General features: G+C 44.7%; 1 long non-coding RNA gene across 1 annotated transcript; it reads left to right on the top strand.

Moving 5' to 3' along the window:
• Positions 1-6,370: 6,370 nt before the first annotated feature.
• Positions 6,371-10,937, top strand: LOC108536323 (uncharacterized). The gene is made up of 3 exons (XR_001887487.1): positions 6,371-6,723; positions 10,330-10,434; positions 10,899-10,937. It is a non-coding gene; the product is annotated as an uncharacterized LOC108536323 (long non-coding RNA).
• The last annotated feature ends 248 nt before the right edge of the window (positions 10,938-11,185 follow it).

Genomic DNA, 11,185 nt, shown 5'->3' with positions numbered 1-11,185 from the left:
CAGTTTCCTCATCTGTGAAATGAGGATAAAGATATTGCCTCCTTTATAAAATTATTGTGTAGATGCTATACATTTGTACATGCCAGGGCCTGCCATGTTACCAAGCGGAAGGTGGTAGAATGGAAATGAATCTCCTTCTTTCTTCCCCTCTGCACTACACAGATTCCAGGCATATTGTTTTATACCCAGCCAAGTCTGAAGCACTGGAAGTGGATCTGATCTTTTACCTATCTCTAGCATTGATGTTTTTTATTCTGTTGAAGGCATCAATATTTGTTCAATAGTATAAATCTTAAATAAGCATCTAAACTACATATTACAGATGATGGAAGTCATTTCTGTACAGAAGATTATCTCACATGATCATGTTTCCTTCGTTATCTGGGGCCTCTGTAGTTGGCAAATCTCCGCAGCTACTTAAATGATAACATTAGTCCTAATGCCATGTAAAATGGCTAGTTCCTCAGGGCAGGTTTATTTTTAATAGTGTATGTCAGCAGCAAATAGCTTGGAAGACCCCAGAGGAAAAAGCACAGCTCAGGCTCTCACTGAAGCGATGATATAGATATATCTAATATCTATATTAAAAACCTTTTAGGCGCCATGGTGATATTGAACTGGATAGTTAGGCGTGTGCAGGGAAAATCCTGGGCTGTTTAGAGAGTGTGATGCAGTGTGCATTCTAAAAACCTTTTGAGGTTCTTCAAAGTCAAATTTGGGCCTCAAAAATCTTTGACAGACATTTGACCCCAGTAGTAAAATACTCTGAAATACAAGCTGGGAGAATAAAATCACTTCCTTTTCTCTTTTTTGGTAAGCCTGTTGATAAGTTTGCTGCGCTATTAAAATGTTTAATCACTTGCCTCCAGCAAGAGCAAGCTTCTGTCTGAAGTTGCAATTTATTAGAGTGCCCAGAACATACTTGCTGTTTATCCAAAAGATGGCCAGGGAATTCTTACAGAGAAAACAAACCACAATTTGAAATCAAGCATAGAGTGGCAGATGAATAGATTGAAGGCAAAAATTATTTTGGAGTTGATTTCAGGGGAGACATGATAAAACCTGCACTGATTTTCTATCCCAAAGGCACAGGGTTAAATCATACAGTGGCCACAGGTCTGGCCTGTGAGATATCCCTAGGACAGTTGGTAAAAGTGGTGCCAGGCCTGTCCCAGGGAGAGAAGAGGCAGCAGAGGAAAGGGCTGCTTGCTAGAAGCATACGTTCCAAGAAGAGGCATTTCTCTCTGCTTTTGGGTTTGGTCAGAGAAGCTCAGCCTTGAAGGGCGATGAACAGATAGGTGCCTGGTTTCAGCAGAATGCTATACCCAAACCCCTCCTCCCTCCTTCTCTTCTATGGACCTCACTCTGGCCTTTCAGACTCATCCCAGGCAAACTGAGTCATGGGGCAGGGAAATGCCTTCAAGACAGTGAGCATCATTCAGTTATGGCTCCTGAAGGCCTCTTGCTAGTGGCACAACACCATGGACCTAGCCCTTGAAGGAAGAGGAGAGAAGGAGCCCCTTGGAGGGCCAGGATAATTAACTCCTTCCAGAAACTGGTATCCAGGACTATGCCTCAGAGGGCACCTACAGATAATGAGCCTACCATCAGGTCACAATTTTCTAAACACAGATGTGTAAAGACATAAGGAATTTCCTGTTTATCATCCTGTCTTTGCCTATACAAATTCCTTTTTAAATCTGGATGATTGTATCCCAAACTGGGTTATAAAGAATAACAGATATTCTGGCAGAAAAGAATGCTACGGCTTACTAAATTTGGGAAATACTGCATACCTTGAATCACCAGATACAATGGCATATTAATGACTCTCCTATGTCCTGAACTGAAAAATTCGCAAACAAAACTGGTTTCACTCTGTTTCCACCAGTGTTTCTCCAAATTGTTTGGCTACGAACTGCTTTCTTCACAGAACAGCTATCATCATCTTACCTTTGTGGAAGGCAGTTTAAGAATTGCTGTGTTACGGTAGGCAGAATTCTAAAAATGCCCTTGTTTCCCCCAAGATTCTCCTCTTCTGTTGATTCAATTGAATATTTACACAAATGCTGCTGAGAGGGAATTTTGCAGATGCAAGTAAAGCCCTAAGTAAATCGACTTTAAAATATGGAGAGTATCTGGGTGAACCTGACCCGATCAGGTGACCTCTTAATTGAAAGGGTAAGGATTTGATGTTCCTTCCATGGCTTTGAAGGTGGAGGGAACCCCATGAGAAGGAATATGGGCAGCCTGGAGAGGCAGAGACCAACCCCAACCCCCAGCTGACAACGACGAAACGGGGACATCAGACTTGAAGCCACAAGGAACCGGATTCTGTCAACAACTGTAAAAAACTGGAAGCAGAATCTTTCCCAAAGCCCCCAGATAAGAACCCAGTTGGCTGACACTTTGATGTTGGCCTTGTGAGACTGTGAGCAGAGTCCAGGTGAGACTACCTGGACTTCTGACCTGTAGAATTGTGGGCTATTAAATGCGTGTTGTTTTAAGCTGTTAAATTTGTGGTAATTCATTTTGCAACGACAGAAAACTACTACACACTGATTCAGAGAAATCAAAACAGAAGTGGTACATTCTTCTGTACCCTTTTACATTCACAAGGTGTTTCCAATGTAACGCTCATGTATGGTCAGGGCAGGTGTCTCTGTTTTTACAGGTGATGATATAGACTCAGAGAGATTAAGTTACTTGCCCAGGACACTCAACTAGGAAATGGGGGAAGGGGACTTGAATGGGCTTTTTTGTGTGTGAGTTAGGATGGGATGGGGGCGTGTTTCCTTTACTGTCTTTTGCATTCAAATAGGAAAAGGCATTTGGAGAGACTGCAGTTGGGAGCTTGCAAAGGAGGATGAAAAAAAAAATCAGGGAAGAACACATCAAGCAGTCGGTTCAACTGCTTCATCAGAAAGGTCCTTTCTTTCATCTCTTGTGTCTGAGCAGAAAAGCTTGTTAGAAAAAGGACCTACAGCTGTGAGTCAGTGACAATGTGTGTGGGGGCAGGGTCTTATGAGGCCACCGGAAGTGGGCTGCTGGGATGCTTTATACGGACAACTAAGGGCAAAGACACGCAGGCCTGTAATATCAAGAGAAACAATGTTTGCAGGCTGACCGCCCAGATGGGTGGTTTGCAGAGGTGGAGCTGCCTGCATAATTAATCAGCTCTAGCTTTCTTCGCCACAACTAGCATTCCTACCTGTACCTGCAGCCCTTAGGGGGCCCCTCACTCAGTGTCATGGAGCAGACAAGTCATCTGGGACCACTGCCCACTAACCTCCATGGACAGAAGTGGAGACTGAAGCCCTGAAAAGGAACAGGACTTCCTCAAGGTCACAGTCAAGGATCCCCTAACATATGACAATTCTCTGTGTTGGTTAGTGATGACTTCCTGATGAGCCAGTATTCCTTACTGAGCAAATTTAGTGTGTGTGTATGTGTGTGTGTGTGTGTGTGTGTGTGTGTGTGTGTTTTGTGTCCAGTATGAGAGTCAGAACTGTGAAGTGTTATTATTGTCCTAATAATAATAGAAGTCAATATCCACAGAGTAGAGACCCAGTGCTTGATGCTGTCTTGAAAGTGCTTCGTGCTAACCCCATTCTCACAGCAAGCCCATGAGGTAGTCAGGAAATCATTAGGGCTCTTAACAAATGTTTCTGTCCAGAAGTGGATCCAGGTTTTGCAGAGCTTAAAGCTTATCCAATTTATGGGGACCTCTTGAAGGAAAGGAATACCAACTTACAAATATAAATTAGGCACAAGGCCTCATGAAAGAGAAGAGCTTGGAAGCATTACAGTAAGTCTGTTAGTTGCACGTTAATGCTCCCTGCCCCTTGTGAAGTTAGGCAAGTGAATGACTTGCTTTGACCAAGGGGATGTGAATGAATTGATGTGTGTCACTTCTGGGTGGAAGTCTTAAGACTTAGTGAGTGATTCTCCACTTTGTTTCCTAACTCTGACTCCCATGGTCCCTGGATTGACCATGGAAAAGTGTGCCAAGATGGAACCTCCTTTGCCCTGGAACTCTGAGTCTATGATATCTAGAGCAACCTCTCTCTTAACCCTGCCCTGTGTCAACTGACATGAGATCTGGAGTGTAAGTAAGAAATAAACTTTCGTCTTGGTAATTCACTAAGATTTTAGAGATTTTTTTTTTTAACCACAGTGAACCTCACTTAACCTAACTGATATAGGCAGGCTCTTATTATTGTTTCCACTTTCCAGATGAGAAAATTGAGACATAGAGAGATTTAGTTACTTGCCTGAGATCACTCAGCTAGTTAATGGTAAAACTGGGATAAATGGCTCAGTGTCTTTGTTTCTAGGTGACATTAGGGAGTGGTGGGGACTTCAGCAAACTGAAGATATTTGTTCCATCTGAAGACTGCTTCTGACTTCCTGCTGATGGTTGTAAAAGAGGAATGTAGGCCTTCATTGCCAGATCCTCTAGTTTTTTTTTTTTTTTTTTTAAGCAGAAGCCAAAATCCAGCGTTTTAATGTAAAACCAACTGATTGAAATATTTTCTTTTCTTTTTTTAAATACCATGAAACTAAGACATCAGTGAGCTAGGAGGCTTGGTTCATCACTTTGAGACCTTATAATATCCAAGTTTTATTTAAAAACAAAACACTAAAAATTCAAGCCAGTAGCAGGTATGTGCTAGTGACATAGCCATGGTGGTCTGAGAAGGCTTTGGTGGGGAGGCAGGACTGTGGCAAGATGTCCAGTGCCCAGAGAGTTTCCCTGCACTAAGATGATAGCGGTCGGGGATGTTCCCGGGCTGGGGATGGAAAGAGAATAGTCACACAGATTTTCAAAAACTCAGTCACATCAAAAATGTTTTGTGGCCAGGCACAGTGGCTCACGCCTGTAATCGCAGCACATTGGGAAGCTGAGGTGAGGCTGGGCTTGAGCCCAGGGGTTTGAGACCAGCCTGGACAACATGGTGAAACCCCGTATCTATATAAAAATTTTAAAAATTAGCTAGGCCGAGTGGTGGGAATCCATAGTCCAGCTACTTGGGAGGCTGAGGTGAGAGGATTGCTTGAGCCTGGGAAGTTGAGCCTGCAGTAAACTGTGAATGAGCCACTGAACTCCAGCCTGGGCAACAGAACAAGACCCTGTCTCAACAAAAAATGTCTTGCTAGGGTTATCCAAATTTTTATATGAGGCTGTCATACTCACATACAAATACTCCTCGAGGAAACACTAATAGTTTCACATGATGCATTTCTAGAAGCTTTCATATCACCATGCCTTGTGGGGTTGAGCAGGATCTAGCTGAATGTCATTGAGCCAAAGAGAGAGGAGGCTGTCACTGAACAAGCCTTTCTGAAAATAGGAGATCTCCCTGGATCCAAAGAAGGCAATTCCCTGATAACTCCTTGAAGAGGCCCAGGTGTTTCCATCTACCTCATCTCTTCAGCTGTCTTGTGGGGCTCAGCTCATTCTTGGGGAGTGGAGACAGTGAACAGTAAAGATTACGTCCAAGAGGCCCTAACGTAAAAAGTGAAAAGGAAAATCAAGGTCAGATGAGACCAGTGAGCGTTCACCACACCTGACCTCATGCATGAATCCAGAGGTTCTCAAAGCGTCAAAGCGGACTTGAAATGTCATGAGAATAAATGAACCATTTGTGGAAATAGAATCATGTGGGCAAAAACATTTGGAAAACACATTATGCAATGAAACAAGGTCCTTTGCTGCAGAACTTCTCAGAACATTTAAAAGCCACATGCACTGTGTGTGTCTCTAAGGAGGGCAACACTCTACCTTTTTTTTTTTTTTTTTTTTTTTTGGCAGAAGCTTTGGGAAAGAATGTGCTGCGCTGTGTGTTTTATGATAGAAAAAACTTTCTTTGAGATGTGCTGTCTACTTTCCTTTGTGGGTTCTCACCTCTGAATATCTTGGTCACTTCCTCTCCAGGTTTCTTTTAGAATTGCAGTTTTCTCTTTTCAGAAAAGGAGGCATTTCTATTTATTCATTAGTTTTCAAAGTGGCCCGTGGAGATCGGAGAGGTTATTGCATGCTTGGCACTGTACCCCACGAGTCCTTGAGCTCTCTGGGCTGGGCACAAGCACCTGCCTTTTCTTCAACTCAGCAGTGACTTCCACAGTTGGAATTTCCAGCTCAAAGGAGGTTCTTTAAGGCAAAGAGACAATGACACTTGGGAGGTAGCAGCCTCGAGGAAACACTCTCTGCCTAGGGACACGTACTTGGGAGGAGGAAAAGGAAGAGGAGGAGGAGAGAAAAGCCCCTGAGTGGCTGACCAAAAGGGGCCCCTTTTATGGCCTTCCTGTTTATGGCTGAGAAGTAAACAGCTCAGGAGCCAGGTTGTCTCCCTCCACAGCTGGGGCACTGGTTCGAGCTGGCCGGGGACCCTCTCTTTCTGGGTGGCAATGGGCGGAGAATCTGCCAGTCACGCTCATCTCAGAATGCATTTTTAAAAAGTCAGCATCTTGGGCATTTTTCCTTCACCCCGTGCCATCTTCTTGGCCTACACCTCAGTGGTCTTGCTTCTTTCAGGAGACAGTTGGAGATCTGTGTGCAAGCTTGGGGGTCAGATCCCAGCTGCAGCGCGAAGCAGCTGTGTGACTTCCGGGGAGCCCTGTACCTCCCTTATTCTCATTTACAGTGATGAGTAGTAGCCCCTTTCCCCCAGGGATCTAAGAGGATGTGCAGACTGTGCCTGTGAACTTGCCTGGCATGTGGTAAGTGACAATACATGTTTACTGCTATGACTATTATTTCAGTTGCCCTCTGGGCTCTGCCTTAGCTTCCAGGGGGTGGAGAGCTGGGGTCCTGGTTGGGGGCAGGGGCTCAGGCTTACCTCCCAGAAGGACTCCAGGGGCCTTGGTCGAGGCAGCAGCTCTCTCTGAATTAGCGCTGGGAGTGCTTTGCCTCCTGAGAAACGCAGGCTGTGATGGAGCTGGGAAGGTGCCCCAGCTAACATGAGGAAGACGGCGCCGGGGGCAGCTAACACCAGGAGAATCAATAAACTATAATTATCAAGAATGGTGTCTGTGGGGGGTGGGGAGTCGTGGGGACAGAGGGAAACAGAGGAGGGGGTGGGACAATGCCAGAGAGAAGAAACATCGAGAACAAGACACACACACACACACACACACACACACACACACACACGGTGAACAGATGCAGAAAAAGTGTGTGAGCATGAAAAGAGAACAGAAGTGTGTGCTGTGCTCAGCCCTCCTGTCCTGTCCCCTCAGGGTGGTTCTGTCTTCCTGGACAAGACAGAGGAAGTAAGAGCCAGACATCTATTAGCTCTTTACATTCCCCAAGTCCTTGCCCACATCAGTCCTTTAACTCTTGGATGCAAGGAAGAAATGTTCCCACGTCTGCTTACAATGTCTAATCTATTAACTTAGTTATGTTCAGATTTTAAAACAATATATATTTTTTTATATTGAGTGTAGTCTGTTAGGCTAGAAATAGTATTTCAACATTACCCGCACCTTCATCATCCCTGGATTGAATGCTGCTTTTCAGGTCCACTGCTCCTGCAAGGTTTCTTTTTTTATTATTTTTAAAATATTTTTAGAGACAGGGTCTCACTCTGTCACCCAGGCTGGAGTTCAATGGCATGATCACAGCTCACTGCAACCTAGAACCCCCAGGGAATAAAGGATCCTCCTGCCTTGATAGTGAGTAGCTGGGATTACAGGCACACACCACCAGGCCTGGCTATTTTCTTTTCTCATTAAAAAAATAAATAAATTTTAGAGACAGGATCCCACTATGTTGCCCAATTGTGGGGTCAAGAGATCTTTCCACCTTGGCCTCCCTCCCAAAGCGCTGGAATTACAGGGGTGAGCCACGGTGCCCCATGCTCCTGTGGTTTTTTTGATACAGTACTTTTGGAACCCATTATGATGCTGTCACCTGGACTTGAAGGCCAAGCCCCACAAACCCACTGGCTACTCATGAGCTCTATCCAGTTACCACTCACTATTTTTTCTAAAAAAGACTTGGTTTGTGAGAGCAATTTTAAGTTCACAGCAAAATTGAGAGGAAGGTACAGAGATATTCCAGACATAACCTGGCCTCCCATATAACCTTATTGCTTTCAAAAGCCATGTTTTAAAATTTTCTTTTCTCTGATCCCCCAACTCTTGCCATTTTGAGGTATCGCCCCTAGAAGGGATTATTACATCTGGTGCATGTTTTCGTGGCTTTCCTTCCCCTCGATTTGATCTGGGAGACTTCACAAGCACAAGCACAGGAACAGGCATTGATGGAGGTCATTGAACATGGGTGGGGTTGACTTTTCTCCTGAAGGTATCGAAGAGACCCTCAGAGGAGGAAGGCTTTTGTAACACTTAGATACGGTGAGCCCCTGTTTTTCAAGGATAGGGTTTTGGAAAATGAGCAAATATGCAAACAAACTTGTGTTACATTTGGGCTTTATTGTGTGCCGGGTCACTAGACACTAGGCTGTGTGTGTGTGTGCGTGTGTGTGTGTTTAACCAGCATTATCTCAGTTAGCCAGTCTAATCTCAGTAGTATTCACAGGAAGGATTTCTACCTCCCTCGTAGAGTAGAGCTGCTGGCCAGGAGGTGTCCCTCCCTGTCACAGAGCTTGCAGGTGGCAGAGCCTCCCAGGTGCCCGAGCCTCCCAGGTGCCCAGATAGGCCATCAGCACTGCCTTCCCCCAGTGAGGAAACTGAGGCCCTAGCAGGTTAACTCTCACAGCATCCAAGGCTCACTATAGCAGTGACCAGCCTAGGTTAGATCAGGTCTCCTGACTCTCAGCCTGTCTGATATCCCATGGGGAGAAGTTGGTGAGGACAAGATGAGACAACGTGTCCTGCCTGGGAGGGGTTCTCCTGGGGCAGCTGTCTCACACATGCCCTCTGCCTCCCGCCCTCTGCCTTAAAGTATGCACACTCCCCTTCTCTAGCCCTGGGTGACACGCTTTACAAGGAGCCTAGCCTCCTGGCCCTTGGCTGGGCAATCACATAGCTTGCCATGTTCCTGGGAAGCCCAGGGCAGGAGACAGAGCCCAGGGCCTGGTACTGGATCAGCCGGGACTTCTCAGTCTGTGCCTGCTCCCCCACATCCTATCTCTCTGCCTCCTTTCTCCTGCCAGTGACAACCACAAAGCTCCCTCTTGCCTGGAAGCAGAAAGATTTTTCTGTACGCCCACGCAGCCAGGTCAGTGGGATCCCCTCGGTGAGAAAATTCTTCCTGGGTTTGAGCACGGATTGCTCTGCCCACAGATGCTCCTAAGCCCTTCACCTTGTGCTGGACAGCGAGCAGGCTCCACTGCACAGTGCCCGGTGTGGGTTTCTCTTTCATCACTGAGCCCAGCCTCCATTTTTTTTTTTTTTTTTTTTTAAGGAGGTTGTGTTTTTTTCTTTTTTTCTCTTTTTTTGTTACTTCAAATTGACATCCTGACCTTGGGCAGAGTGTAGCAGGGAGCTTCCTTTTATTCTTATCTTTTGTTTTGTGTTTTGTTGTAAACTGTCTAAAACTATTGGAGAATTTAATTTGGATACAATGAAGCCAGATATCACAACATAAATTTACCCTCAAGACTCTGAGCTCTTAAAATGTGTAGGAAGGTCAGTTTTCTCCCCCTTTCTAAACTCAATGCAAATTTTTGTTTAGTAACTTTTTTCCCTACCTTGGTAAGATATCTTAGAGAAAGGATGGTTCAGAAAAGAAGTGGTCTGAGGTGGGAGGATCGCTTGAGCCCAGGAATTGGAGGTTGCAGTGAGCTATGATTGCGCCACTGCACACCAGCCTGGATGACAGAATGAGATACCGTCTCCTAAAAAAGAAAAAAGAAGAAGTGGTGTGTGCTTTTCCACTTTGATTAAAAGAAAAGTATGGAATGGGTGTCTGCTAAGAAGCATGCTTCCTGCTTGGCCAATTCTGCCGGTTATTTTTATTTGCAAGTGTCGGGGCTGGGTTTCTCTAGTTTCTTCCATTTCAGACTTACTTCATACCCATTCTTAAAAGGCATTCAAAATACAAAGGTGAAAATTTATAAAAGACTTTAATGTGTGTTTCATTTTACTCAGTTTTTCTTTAAATTGAAGGGAAATTCAGTTGCATTAAGTGGAATAAATGTGTCTTGCATATTCAGCCTGTTGGTTTCTATTTCACTTGGGAGAAAGGGCTATCTGCGTAGCCCCCAACAGGGGAATCATTTTCATTAGACATTTTCCTACTTACTTTAGATTAAAGGAGAAGTCTCAAAACTCTAGAAAATAAAATGTAGGTGGGGTGGTTGGGGAGCGGGAAGAAACAATGCAAGTAATTACTTCTCTCTACGTTTTTTTCCAATCTAGATTTTCCCCTCTTCTTTTGTGGATCCACACCAGGCATATTGGACCTTGCCCATCTACGCCCCAGCCTCCTAGAGCAAGATCAGACGCCCACTGGTTTGAACTCCCGTGCGTGGATGGGGTGGTGGTGTTGAGGGGTAAAGGAAGTGGGGAGAAGAGCAGAGCAGTTTCCATAAGCAGAATTTGGGGCTGAGCTTAAGCCACCACACCAAGGGGAAGATGAGCCTGGTGGTTCCAGACATTGTTTTCCCCGAATATTGAGTTAAACCTTTCTAGATCAGTGAAATCTAACACTCTGGATGCCTTATGAAATTGTTGCATAAAACTATGGCGATGGGTTCTGTGAATTAAAAAAATAATAATTTAAAGTAATTGTTTTCTTAAAAAATAATAATAATTTTTTTGAGACAGAGTCTCTTTCTATCACCCAGGCTGGAGTGCAGTGGTGCAATCTCAGTTCACTGCAACCTCCGCCTCCCAGGTTCAAGCAATTCCTGTGCCTCAGCCTCCCAAGTAGCCGGGGTTACAGGTGCCCATCACCATGCTTGCTAATTTTTTTGTATTTTTAATAGAGACGAGATTTCACCATGTCGACCAGGCTGGTGTCAAATTCCTGACCTCAGGTGATCCATCCACCTCAGCCTCCCAAAGTGCTGGAATTACAGGCTTGAGTGACCATGCCTGGCCAAAATCATCATCATCATCATCATCATCATCATCATCATCATCATCATCATAATTTGTTGTAAGCCTTTAGTGGGGCCAGGCAGGAAAGACATAGAAGAAGACACATTGTAGCTACTGCCAAAAATTATTTTGCAAACTGTGGTTTTCTGATTGCTTATTTTTTTCCCATCTC

Source organism: Rhinopithecus bieti, unplaced genomic scaffold, assembly GCF_001698545.2.
Source record: "Rhinopithecus bieti isolate Rb0 unplaced genomic scaffold, ASM169854v2 scaffold_13375, whole genome shotgun sequence".
Taxonomy (NCBI): domain Eukaryota; kingdom Metazoa; phylum Chordata; class Mammalia; order Primates; family Cercopithecidae; genus Rhinopithecus; species Rhinopithecus bieti.
This window is presented reverse-complemented; position numbering and strand designations above follow the sequence as displayed.